This window comes from Moschus berezovskii, chromosome 22, assembly GCF_049115385.1.
Source record: "Moschus berezovskii isolate FMDL1 chromosome 22, NW_MosBer_1.0, whole genome shotgun sequence".
Lineage (NCBI taxonomy): Eukaryota > Metazoa > Chordata > Mammalia > Artiodactyla > Moschidae > Moschus > Moschus berezovskii.
In genome coordinates, this window is record NC_142481.1 from 2416836 (window position 1) to 2431180 (window position 14345).

At 45.0% G+C, this 14345-nt stretch overlaps 1 pseudogene; it reads right to left on the minus strand.

Moving 5' to 3' along the window:
- Positions 1-341: 341 nt before the first annotated feature.
- Positions 342-3977, minus strand: LOC129546300 (vomeronasal type-1 receptor 4-like; annotated as a pseudogene).
- Positions 3978-14345: the final 10368 nt, after the last annotated feature.

Sequence of the window (14345 nt, forward strand, 5' to 3'; positions counted from 1 at the left end):
CTGAAACTGCAATACTTTGGCCACCTCATGCGACGAGTTGACTCACTGGAAAAGACTCTGATGCTGGGAAAGGTTGGGGGCGGGAGGAGAAGGGGACGACAGAGAATGAGATGGCTGGATGGCCTCACCGACTCTGTGGACATGAGTTTGAGTGTACTCCGGGAGTTGGTGATGGACAGGGAGGCCTGGCGTGCTGTGATTCACGGGGTCGCGGAGAGTCGGACAGGACTGAGCGACTGCACTGAACTGATGCTGTATTGGTGTTCTTCTTTCTGACTTTCTTCACTCTGTATAACAGGCTCAGTCTCACCCACCTCATTAGAACCGATTCAGATGCATTTTTAACGGCTGAGTAACACTCCGCTGTGTATGTGCACCGCAGCTCTCTCGTCCGTCGTCTGCCGATGGCCGTCTAGGTCGCCCCCACGGCCTGTCGGAGGACCCGTGTTTCACAGTGCTGTGCAGGTTTCTGCTGCACAACGTGTGAGTCAGACGTAGCTACGTGTATCCCCTCCCTCAGGAGCCTCCTTCCCTCCCCTCCCCGCCACCCCACCGCTCTGGGCCGTCACGGAGCCCTGGCCCGAGCTCGCTCCGCTGTGCAGCAGCGTCCCACCAGCCCGCTGACGCGTGGGCCTGCATGCCTGTCGCGGCTGCTCTCAGTTCGCCCCCTTCTCCTCGCCCTGCTCGCCCAGAAGCCTGTTCTCTACGTCTGCGGCTCTATTCCTGCCCCGAAGCAGGCTCCTCTCTCCCATGTCTCACGAGTCCATGCGTATGTGTTCATACACGGTGTTTCTTTCTCTCTTTCTGACTGCCTTCACTCTACAACGGGCTCTAGGTCCATCCATCTCAGTTCAGCTGACTCACGTTCGGGAACCCCTGTCTTACTGCACCCAGTGGGCGGGGCGACCGCCAACTCTCTGCTATTTGTACGGTAGATCCTTATTATCTGTTTATATGCAGCCGCGTGAAAAATGAAGTGCATTGGAAATTGCTCTAATCAATTATATTAAAAATAAAAATAAGTCCGAGGCGTTTAACTCATTAGTGTTTAAAAGAGGTTATCTATCGCTGCTGCTGCTGCTGCTAAGTCACTTCAGTCGTGTCCGACTCTGTGTGACCCCATAGATGGAAGTCCACCAGGCTCCCCTGTCCCTGGGATTCTCCAGGCAAGTATCTATCACTAAATATACTTTTATTATTGGTCACATTTTATTACCTTTTCATATACTTTGATACGAAAAACAGTACGTAAAATAATGGTACTTTTAGATAAACACTGAAATAATTCATTCATATTAAAACACATTCCATAAAAGTTAAAGGAAATTCTTCACACAAAAGGTAAGTTACACCAAAGAGGAAAACACTTTAAAAGAAAGAACTGCGACCATTGGGAAACGTAATCATACTGATACATGCATAAACTATACCTCTTCGTTGCTTTTTTTGTATAAGACACAACCAGTTCATGACAGATAAAAACCATAGCATTAATTGTCAGTAATAACATATGCCTGCATGCCTGCTTCAGTCATGTCCAACTCTCTGTGACCTACTGGACTGCAGCCCACCATGGGATTCTCCAGGCAAGAATACTGGTGTGGGCTGGTGCCCTCCTCCAGGGGATCTTCCCCACCCAGAGATCAAAGCTGCATCTCTTACATCTTTGCATTGGCAGGTGGGTTTGAAATAGACACTACTTGGGAATCCATACATAATGGCTGAAACATCACTGAAAAATAGCTATACCTTAAAACCTTAAATTTTTAAAATGGGACTTAAATAATTACACTCCAAAAAGATGGCAAAAAAACCCCACAACAGACCAGAAAAATAGATTGGATAACTAGAAACAAATCTCAGGTTGCAAAATGCAATCAAGGAAACTATATATTCAAGGAACAGATTTAAAAAAAAAAAGCAACTTCTGGTCTGTTCTTCAGATTACATGATTCATCTAATCAATTAGGTTTATTGAGGGTCCACCATGTAAACAATCCAGGTTTAAAGGAGAAGCAAGCCATTGACAAAACATGGATTTTCTGTGTAACTCTACAGCATACTGGAGAATTAAGAGTGAAGTAAAGTTACAGGTAACATAGAAGAACACATTCTCTATTTCCCTGCGTGTTATCTTCATCTCAGAATCAAATCTCCACCCACAAAAGAGTAATATTTACGGAGACATATATTGGATTGTGCGCCAGGTATTAGCCACAACACGTGGAGATAAAGTCTGTGGAAACTCTTGAAATGTTCTGAGAAAGGAGGTTTCTTCCAGACGGCTGCACTGGTCAAGGCAGAAATCGTTTCCTCAATCATGGTTGGTCGGTTTTCGAGCAGATAATTTCACGGATGGATTTTCAGCTCTCCTAAGGCATCATTGGCACCCAAGGAACCTTCTGAGTTCAGTGGGGTTTATGTGGAAATGTGTAGGGTGCTCAGCTGCTCGCTCGGATCCGAGTCTGCAACCCCATGGACAGAGGAGCCCGGAGGCTACAGTCCATGGGGTTTTTCAGGGAAGAATACTGGAGTGGGTTTCCATTTCCTCCAGGGTATTGAGTGCAAACATCAAAAGGTATCACCTTCAAGTTATAGAATAAACAAGTCAAGGGGGTGTAGTGTACCTCATGGTGAATATAGTCAATTATATTCATTGCATACTTGAAAAATGCTAAGAGACTTGACCTTCAAAGTTCTTCTGATGGGGACTTCCCTGGCAGTCCAGTGGTTAAGACTTCAAGCTTCCACTGCAGGGGTACAGGTTCAATCCCTGGTATGGGAACTAAGATCCCGCATGTTTCACAGCCAAATAATAACCAAAAACTAGCTAAATAAATGTGGCAAAATTCTGATCACAAGAAAATAATTCATATCATCTGTGAAGGTGGAGGGATGGTAACTAGACTTACTGTGATCATTTTGCAACATACAAATATCCATTCATCTGAAATTAATATAATTGTACATCAATTAACAGAGAATGATACTGAGGACTTACAGAATAGTTACAATTATTATTGAAGGTGTCTACTAGATATTTACCACTTTCTTCATACATTCTAATGACTCGAGAGCAGAACCTAGGCGTTCTAAGATCCCTCAGGAGCATCAGGAAGGGGGAAATAGTGGGGAAACAAGAAGCCAAGACATGCGAGACCTGGAGCAACCACAGACGAAAATCTGAAGAGGCACTGATATGAAAAACAAAACCGTAATCCAGCACGTAGAAGATGACGGAGGTGGCCACCAGCATCAGGACGGTGCGGGCGGCTCTGGTCTCCGGGGGCCATCTGTGGTGTCCAGTGAGGGTGTGAATATGCTGCATTCTTTGGTGGTGTCTGTGCAGAAGAAGCACGGTGGAGCCACTGGACCAGACCATGAGGCCAATAAACATGACATCAGAGATGAACCAAAAGTAGCCAAAGCCTGTGACAGTACTTGAGACTGAGCAGAACCACTTGCCTTGGGCATCAGTATCGTTGTATCTGTCCCAAGGACCAGTGATTCTCACAGGAACGCAGATGCACATTAAGAGCCTGAGCATCCAGCAGGCGCGGCAGGAAGGACCAGTGACCCTGGGGGCCCTTCCTCTGAGCATCACCCTCTCGGCTCTCCTGGGGGAGAGAGTGAAGGACTGACAGGCGCTCAGGATGCGGGTGGAGCCCAGGGCGGGGCTGCGAGCCGCCCTCTGTGTGTAATACACAGACTTACACCCAAGGCTGGACAGGGGCCTCCTTGACACGAAAGCTGCCATTGTGTGGGGAACCCCAGCGGAGAGAAGAAACAAAAGATTGGACAGGGATATGTGGGTGAGAACGGTGTGTGGGTCTCTGGTTGTGGCCAAGCAAGACTGGAGAGATGTTGTGGAACAAAAGGATGACATTGGCCAGAGACCCAACTCCGACCTGTGTCAGATACGTGGTTCTCAGGGCTGCCTGGCTTATGGTTCTCAGGGCATCTTTGTGCAAAGACATGCAGAGGACTTGGGAGTGGCCTGGAGCAGATGGGAGGCTCTGCAGATGGACACACCAGCGGACTTCTCATGTGACTAGCAGTGGACAAGGGCTCCCACATTTTACTTCTCCTGAAAAGAGAAGACACTGTCAGAGCCCAGAGAAGCGACTGCACCTGGATAATGTGTTCCCGACACCAGGTAAAGCGCCCACCGTTATTATTTTATAGTTTATTTATTTATTTTTTTCCTGGAGAATGTACAAGTGTTTATTTTATTTTTTTTTTTTTTGATCTTTATTTATTTATTTTTATTTTACAATATTATATTGGTTGGTTTTGCCATACATTGACATGTATTTTATAGTTTAAATTTTACTTTTATTTAAATTTTTAAAATTGGGGGCTAATGGCTTTACCACATTTTGAGAGTTTCTGCTATAGAGCAGTGTGAATCAGATGTAAGTATCAGTTCAGTTCAGTTCAGTCGCTCAGTCGTGTCCGACTCTTTGCGACCCCATGAATCACAGCACGCCAGGCCTCCCTGTCCATCACCAACTCCCGGAGTTCACTCAAACTCATGTCCATCGAGTCGGTGATGCCATCCAGCACATATACATAAATGTGTCTCCCCTCCCTCTGAGCCTCCCCCATCTCCCAGTTGTGCCCCTCAAGGTCATGACAGGGCACTGAGCTGAGCTCCCCGTGTTATACAACAGCTTTCTAGTTGCCTTTATATCCTGATCTCCTATCTCCATGTAAGGTCTGTCAGCCAACTTTGGAAACATGTCTGCCTTCTTCAACAACATTGTTGGCTTAGTTCAACCGTTTTCAATGTCACTCTTCTCAGAGAAAGAAAAACAAAAACAACCCAAATTTGTAGGCAATCCAAAAATACCCAAATGGTGAAAGAATCTTGAGAAAGAACAACAAAGCATGAAACTTCTTTATTTCAAATTGTATGTCAAATTTATAGTAACAGAAACACTACGTACAGGCATTTAAAAACACAGATCAGTGGGACAGAATTGAGAGGCAGAGACAAACCCAAGCTCCAGTGGTTAATTAAGTTTTGACAGAGGCACCAAGAATATATAACAGAAAAAGGACAGTTCCTTCAGCAAGTGCTATTTGGAAAACCGAACATCCACATCTAAAGACTGAAATTGGGAGTCACAAACCTACCAAATTCTGACTGAATGAGAAAATTGTAATGCGTGGATAATTGGTGTTAATTAGACTTCTGTGACCAACTGGTAACAGAGCAAATACAGAATCATTATTTTATACACATGAAACTGATAAAATGTTATGTCAGTTATATCCCAGTTTTAAAAACTACAAGAAAAGCTGCAGACTATCTTACATCACCCCCAAAAATGGTCTCAACTGGGCTAAAACTGGGATGTAAGAGCTGAACCCGTGCAACTCTGAGGGGAAAGAAGTGTGAGCTCCTTGACACTGGTCTTGCTCATAATGGTTTGAATTTAACAAAAAAAGCAAAGGTAAACAAATGGGAGTGTATCACATAAGACCTCCGCAGGGCAAAGGAAACCAGGAAAAGGCAGCTATGCAACAGGAGACAATATTAGCAATCCACATACCCTGTAATGCGTGAACATCCAAAATATAAAAGGAATTCATGGAAAAACCCAAAACCCAGTTTAAAATGTACAAAGGACTCAAATAGACATTTGTCCACAGTCAGCAAACAAAGGGCACATGGCCAGGCGCTCAGTGTCTCTAGTCACCAGATCAAAATCCCAGTGTGACAGCATCTCCCACCCGTTAGCATCTGTTCCCCAGAGCCAGGAGGGGGCAAACTGGCAGGGATGTTGAGAAAAAGGAACACTTAGGCACTGCTGGTGGGAGTGCAAACGGGTACAGCCTCTGCGGAAAACGTTGAAAGTCCTCAGAAACTAAAACCAGAGCTGCCGTTTGACCCAGCAGTCCTCTTCTAGCATACAGACAAAGGGGTGAAATCAAAATCTCGAAGCAGCGTCTAGACCCCTACGTTCATTGCTCCATCGTTACAAGAGCCAAGACACGGACACAACCCAAGTGTCCACTGATAGGTGAAGCAGTTAGGACGCTGAGGTGCATCACACAGTGGAATATAACAGCTTTTCAAAGGTGGAACTCCTTCCTTCTGCAACAGCGTGGATAAAACTCGAGGACACTTCGGCGTGTGAAATATCTATAGATGTTTGCCATTCCCGTCTCCATTTCTGTCAATTATAGGTAGAGTTATAAAAAGAAAATCAGTCTCATAGAAAGAGAGTCGAATGGTGGTCGCCTGGGAACTGGGGCTGGGGGAAAGGGGAAAAGATGGTAAGGGATACAGCCTTTCAGTTATGAGGTAAACAAGGTCTGAGGGCTAATGTAGAACCTGGTGAGCACAGGTGATGACACCTAATGTGTGAGGCGATGGATGCGTCAGTTCAGTCAACCGTGGACTCCTTCAGAACGTGTACACGTATTAAATCATGATGTACATTTTAGACACACTGCAATTTCAGTAATCAGTCATGGTCCATCCCCTCTTTGCTCTTGGGCTGAGTATTTGCTGGGGTGCGTGATGTGGTCATAGCTACTGTTTGTCCATTTTGTGGGACACACACAAAGATCACCCCGCAGGGGACGTGCCTCCCTGAAACCAACAGTTATCACCCAGAATCGCAGGACACATCTGCCCCCACCCGACCCATGACCCCCAGCCGCCAACAGTCACACACGGGGGGCACCCCCACAGCCAGAGTCAGAAAGGAACCCACAGCAGGGACCCTTGTGCTGAGACGGGAGCACATGTTCTAGTGCCTGCCGCCCCCAGGGGCTTCTCTGAGCCTACAGGTGTGGGCAGACCAGCCTGGGCATGAAAGTGTCCATGAATTTGGACAGGGAGTGAAAAAAATTATGTCTGACTCTTAGCGACCCCATGAACTGTAGCCCTCCAGGATCCCCTGTCCATGGGATTCTTCAGGCAAGAATTCTGGAGAGGGCAGCTATTTCTTTCCCTGGGATTAAACCTGGGTCTCCTGCATTGCAGGCAGTTTCTTTACCATCTGAGTCACCAGGGAAACCCAATTTGGACAAGATGGGAATCCTATTCACAAAGGGCCTCCCACTTAATATAAGCACCTCCAAAGGCTCTTCTCCTAACACCCTCGTCTTTAAGATACAGGATTTCAGCATATGAACATTTGTGGGATACAAACATCAATCTGTGACATGGCCCAGGGTACACGTCACTGTATTTCCAAACATACAACATCGAACTACCACAGACGGTACTCCTTCAGCTCCTAATTCCAATCTTTTAAAGATCTACCAATGCTTGTTTTCTGACATTTACACTACGATGGCAGGTTGGAAAGTTACCTGGATTCCGTCTCAATACAAATTCTTTTTTCTTTGCCCTGCTGCTCTTGGTAATAAGGCTGAGCGCATTTTGACGCTCGGTTAGAGAGAGGGAGACACGAGCCACACTGACATACGTAACGAACACAGAGAGAGCCGTGCGGGCAGCTCACGGCAGGATCCCTGAGCCGGCTTCACGCCGTGGAGGAAAGCGTGAAGGTTGTTGCGGGGCACCGTTTCTCTCTGTATTTCTGTGTGTGTGTCTGTCTGTCTGTCTGTCACTGGATCTTGTTTCAGGACTCTCAGGTTCTAACCCAAACTCTTGCACATCAACCTATGCCATCATATTCACACCCAACCCTAATCAATTAGGTCTGAGGTCAGTAGACTCTTTTGTACAAGACTGAGAAGCTCGCTGCTCTGCTCATACAGGACTTGGCACAGATTCCACAGTGACCCCCGACCTTTCCCCCTCATTGTCAGGGACCCCAGGACACAGGGATTTGCAGTGAACTCACGGCTCTGCTCCCACTCAGATACACACCCCAGCACATTCCCGCCTTCCACCTGCCCATCCAGGGCATGGACGGGACAGCTCAGGACAAGGCAGGGGAGCCCCTGTCCTGCCCAAGGTGCTGACAACACAGCTCTGAGCTGCTCTCCTGGTTCCTGCCCTGAGACCGAACACAAGGGAGCACTCACCTGCCGGCACTTGGCTTCACACTCTGTGCAGGGAAGTGTCAGTCAGGATGGGCCCCAGTTATAGGGACAGGGTCCCTGGGCCCGCTCTCCCCACAGAGGAGCCATTGTCATGTCATCTGGAGCGGAGGTGACACTGTCTGCATGGAGAGTCTGGGGCGTCTCCAGTGAGGGGCAGGTCTTACCCCCCGTGCTCGTCACCCTCACCCACGCCTGGGGACTAGTGACAACTCCTGGCAATTACTGAGAAGGTCCACGTGAGCAGTGGAGCAGAGGGCAGGGAGAGTTTTCTGAGTTCCCTGTGGGAGAACCCAAGTTTACAGTGAAAGTCATGACCGGGGGAGGGACACTCACAGTGCACCAGGGCTCCCGTCACTGTTTCCTGTTGGGCATTTTCCCTCATGTCTCACTTTTCCAAACTGTTCCAAAGTGTGTTCTCACTGATCATCAGCATGGGATCTGGAGGCTGGTCTTTTCCCCTCAGTTTAAGTTCCATTACCTTTCCTCATTATAGCCTCAGGTCTATTTTATCTGGAAACACGACTCTGAAGGCCGTATCTCCCTCCTTAGAAAACTCAGATGTCCTTTACATCCACATACTCTGCAAGGAGAGTATGCTGCTGCTGCTGCTGAGTCACTTCAGTCGTGTCCGGCTCTGTGCGACCCCGTAGACGGAAGCCCACCAGGCTCCCCCGTCCCTGGGATTCTCCAGGCAAGAACACTGGAGTGGGTTGCCATTTCCTTCTCCAATGTGTGAAAGTGAAAAGTGAAAGTGAAGTCGCTCAGTCGTGTCCGACCCTCAGCGACCCCACGGACTGCAGCCTACCAGGCTCCTCCATCCGTGGGATTTTCTAGGCAAGAGTACTGGAGTGGCCTGCCATTGCCTTCTCCTAATATGCACCTAAATACCCATAAATCTCAACTGACGCTTATCTGTAATTATTTTTAACAGGTACATAATTCCCAAGATAATAACAATGGTAAGCTCCTCTTTTGGTCCCACTGATTAACTGAATGAAATACATAGGATTTTACAATTCTAGCAGTCTGTCACCAGAATTACACTACTTATCAATATCATACCAATTACTGGGGAAACAGACCAGAACAACAGAACTACAATACTTTAAGAAAAAAAAGAAAGGAAAAAAAGAAGAAAAAGAAAAGATACTGAATTAGTATTTTGGCCAGAGTAACAGGCACACTATTTCAGAACCAGAGCCTCCTACTTTGAAAGACAAACATGTTAAATTTTAATGTTCTGTTGCTAAAGGTACTTCCCAAAAGACAGAGATATATACACAGTGAAAATAGGGTGATGAATTAGAACAATTAGGGTGAGTATCTTAGAAAAGTTTCAGGAAGTCAGCTTGTACCACCTCTGGCCTCTTAGTCAATGAATGCCGTATGGATCCAAGATCCTGGAAAGAGACTCAGTGAGAGCAGTCTAGGACAGTTCTTGCCAAGTTTGATGCAATGAATGACTTCAAAGAATATGAAAGTACTTAAATAGTGACTTTTGTTCTTATCTTGATCCCACCAATGTCCTCCAAATCCTACCATTTACTTAATATACCTCAGGCCAATTATTGTTTTTCTTGAAAATTGCTAGGCTTTAGCAACTCACAGCATTTATAACATTTAACTTGGCTATTAATCAGCAGTTATTTGGTGCTATCTCTTATACTATTTAATTCAATCGTTATATAAATCTTTGATTTCAGAGTTCATGCCTGGGAACTTACGTCTTAGCGTGATGGGCACACAAGGACTTGAGACTCTTTAATGGCATGCTAAGTCACTGAAACAACATTTGACAAGTCATGTATTTATTACGTGGTGCTGGACGGCGTTCAAAGCAGTAGAGACGCCAGGAGAGCTCAGTCTTGACCCCTGCCCCAAGTGCGCGTTCTAACCACAGGCGCAGAACAGCAGACAAAGGATCGCTAAGCCGATACAGTGGATGATCACGTGCACATGCTTCTGGCTTAGCATCAGATCCATGCGAAGCTCACTGAATAATTCAGCTTTCAAGTTAGCAAGTACTTTAGGCTCCCTTAATGTATTTAAGAATTTGGTAAATTCCGGAAACTTGTTAAAATGCATATTATGACTCAAGGCCTGAGGAGGAGCCGACGATCCTGTATTTCCAATAAGCTCCTAGGTGATAGCTGAAGCTGTTGGGTCATGGAGCGAACTGTAACTAGCAAGGAGTGACAGAACATGTGACCGATTCATTCATCTTAGAACTGAGTTAACTGACTAAAGGAAACTCATCAACCTAAGGCGACACAGGATATAACAGTGAATGGCTGTCTTGGGTGAGGTGTCTTCGGCTGATGCACTGATAACTGTAAAATACGCAACAAGATGACTCTCTGCCTAATCAACACAAAATCTGGTTAAGAAAGAGAGCTGGCTTCATAAGTGGTCCTGGTGACTACCACCTTATAACCAGGAACAGTGTCTTCTAACAGCTTCCCATCTTTCCCAGTTTAAGTGGTTTCAAAGAGGCCGCTTTGTTTCCTGTCTTACCTGAAGTCTCTGAAGGAAGCTCAGAAGTTTGACTACATGGTTTCTTTTGCTCTAGTTCTTCTAACACAGAATCCTCATCTGTTGGCAAGCTGTGCTTTTGGCCCATGGCCATGTATAATTTTCCCTAAATCACCTGCGGATCCTTTTCCTTGGGTCTCTCATTGGACCACCAGCCCATCTCCAAGTGCTGGTGGGTCATTTGCACTGGGAAGGAGACACAGTAGACTTTAAATGGAGACTATTTCAAGAGACAAAGAAGGACACTAATAATCATCAAAGGTTAAATTTAAACAGAAGATGCAGCAATTGTAGATGTATATGCACCCAACAGAGGATCACCTCAATATATAAGGGAAATAGTCACCATCCCAATTACATCAGTGGAGAGATCACCCAGACAGAAAATAAATCAAGAAACACATTAAACCAATTAGATCTCACCGCTTTTATTCAACCTAATTTTGGAAGTTCTAGCCATACTAATCAGAGAAGAAAGAGAAATAAAAGGAATCCACGTTTGAAAGGAGACAGTAAAACTGTCACTGTCTGCAGATGACTCAATATTATATGTAAATAATTCTAAAGATGCATCAGAAAACTACTAGAGCTCACCGATGAATTCAGTAACACTGCGGGAGACAAAATTAATACACAGAAATCTCACATTTCCGTGCGTCAGAACAAGCTGTCAGAAAAAGAAATCAAGGAAACAGTCCGTTTACCATTGCATCAAGGATAAAATATCTCTGAATAAACCTACTGAAGGAGATTAAAAAGCTGTACTCGAAAAGTCAGAGATGCTGGTGAAAGAAACTAAAGTGATACAAAGAAGGGACAGATATATTCTGCTCTCAGATAGAAGAATCAGTACTGTTACCGAAAATGGGGTCCAGCTGCTCGCCACTCAAAAGCCATTACAGGCCAGGTTGGTGAAAAGAACGTTTGCTTTATTTCAGATGCAGGTCACATGGGGTGGGGTGGAGGGGTGACGTCTGTCCAGTGGCCAAGTCCCTGTACTGACAATCAGCGGGTAAGGGGTTTTATAGACAGAGGCGAGGGCTCCACGCAGAAACCGCACAGTCAGCTCTGACTGTATTTTTGAAGTTGGTCATTGGTGGTCTGACCAGCATCGTCTTGCTTTAGGTGCAGTTAGTGCTCAGTTCCATGGTTTGTTCCCGTTTCTTTAAGTCCAGTTCTTGGAACTGTGGCACCTTTTGGGAGGCTACGGTATGGTCATCATGTAGTTAACTTCTTCCACCTAGTTTCAGTATCTGCAAGACAGCTCACAAGATACGGCTCAGAATATTTTCTATAGCCTTTGAAAAGAAACTAAAGGTCCTCCACTTTGCTTAATAGCTACTCGACTTTGCTTAACAGCTACATTATTATTGTTTGGACTTGTTTGACTGTTTTCCTTCCTTCTTGCATGTTTTAACGTCTCCTATTCCTTAAGAGGGCTTCCCTGGTGGCTCAGAGGTTAACGCGTCTACCTCCAATGCAGGAGACCCGGGTTCGATCCCTGGGTCGGGAAGATCCCCTGGAGAAGGAAATGGTAACCCACTCCAGTATTCTTGCCTGGAGAATCCCATGGATGGAGAAGCCTGGTAGGCTATAGTCCACGGGGTCGCAAAGAGTCGGACACGACTGAGCGACTGAACAGAACAGACAGAACAGATTACTTAAGAAAAGTTATGACCAACCTTGATAGTATATTAAAAAGCAGAGACATTACTTTACCAACCAAGGTCCATCTAGTCAAGGCAATGGTTTTTCCCGTGGTCATGTATGGATGTGAGCGTTGGACTGTGAAGAAAGCTGATCGCCGAAGAATCGATGCTTTTGAACTGTGGTATTGGAGAAGACTCTTGAGAGTCCCTTGGACTGCAAGGAGATCCAACCAGTCCATTCTAAAGGAGATCAATCCTGGGTGTTCATTGGAGGGACTGATGCTAAAGCTGAAACTGCAATACTTTGGCCACCTCATGCGACGAGTTGACTCACTGGAAAAGACTCTGATGCTGGGAAAGGTTGGGGGCAGGAGGAGAAGGGGACGATGGAGAATGAGATGGCTGGATGGCATCACCGACTCTGTGGACATGAGTTTGAGTGAACTCCGGGAGTTGGTGATGGACAGGGAGGCCTGGCGTGCTGTGATTCATGGGGTCGCGGAGAGTCGGACACGACTGGGCGACTGAACTGAACTGAACTGAACTGATTAAACTTATGCTTTGGCTAAAGTTATTCCACAGACGAAAGGCAGGTGGAGGGCATTGTGAGGACTCAGCAAAGACCACAGGGCTCTGCTCTGCATCAACACTATCCAAGGCGATCCACAGATTCAGTGCAAGCCATTCCAAATCACCAATGGCGTTTTCCATAGAACCAGAGCAGGAAATGCAAACTGCCCCTGTCACGAGGAGTCATCAGAAACGCCAACAGGAGGGTCATCTATAGAGTGAAGTAGGTCAAAGACAGGATTGAAAAAGGAACGACAGAGAAAGGCAGACTGGGGAAGAGGGAAAGGGCCTGACAGCGAAAGGCAACACATGAACCTTGCTGGGAATCTCAACCAGAAAAGAGGAGGAGATACTCGGGGTCAGTTGGAAACTCTGAACAGGACCTGTGGGTAGTAGCGCTGTCCCCACGTTGCTTTTCTAAATCAACAGCAGTGTGCTGGCCGTGTAGGAGGGTGTCTTTGTTTAGGGAAAACCATGCTAGTCAGCTAAGGGTGGAATTCACCATGTTCACACATTGCTCTGAAGTGGCTGGATAGAAATCTAGTGATAAAGGGATCAAATATAGAGAAAGCAGTTGATAAATGAAATGTATTAAGATGTTAATAACTGGAGGAGTATTTAAGTGAGGAAGGAAATATATTATTCCTGAAATTATTTTAATCAATTATTAAAAATCTAAAAACAACACAAAAGCATTTAATTCCTTAATGTTTAAAATGAGGTTGCTTAGTATGGCTTTATTATGATCACATTGTGTTACATTTTTATACACTTTAATATGGAAAAAAGCACATAAAATTAAAATATTTTTAGACACGTAAACATTGAAACAACTCAATCATTATAAGCCTAACTCCTTAAAAGGTAAATGAATTTCTTCAAACAGAGGAAAAATTCTACCAAAGTGGAAACCATTTATACAAAAAAGACGCTAAAGACAATAGAAATAGCAATCATATTGATGCATGGATAAATGTCCCTTTCTCTTTGTTTTTTTATTTTGCATAGACAAGAGTAGTCCATGACAACAAAGAGCATAGCATTAATTATGAGCAACAAATATATCGGCACACTATTTGGGATCCATATATAACAGCTACAACAACCAATAAAAAGTAGTTATACCATTAAAGTGTAATATTTTAATAGAATATAAAAACACAAAGGCAAAATTTTAAAAATTAAAAAAAAAAAAACAGAAAGAAACAGGACAAGCAGAAAACAAATGCCAAGTTTCCATTTTGCAGTGATGAAAACTAAATATGCAAGCGACAATACCAAGATGGAAGCTGTGTCTTCTCTGAGCTGGTAATTTCATGGATTGACTTTCAGGTCTCCCAAAGCAGCACCTACAATAAACTGGCCTTTTGCGTTTGTGGGATTTTACTAAGAAATGGTGTTGAGTACAAATGTCAAATGGTATCAACAGCCAGTTACAAGATCAATAAGTCATGGGAATGGTAGGTCCAACACAGTACTATTGTTGATTACACTGTTGCATTTTTGGAAAAACTTGAAACTTCAAGTTCCCATCACAAGAAATAATCTGTACAGTGTGTGTGG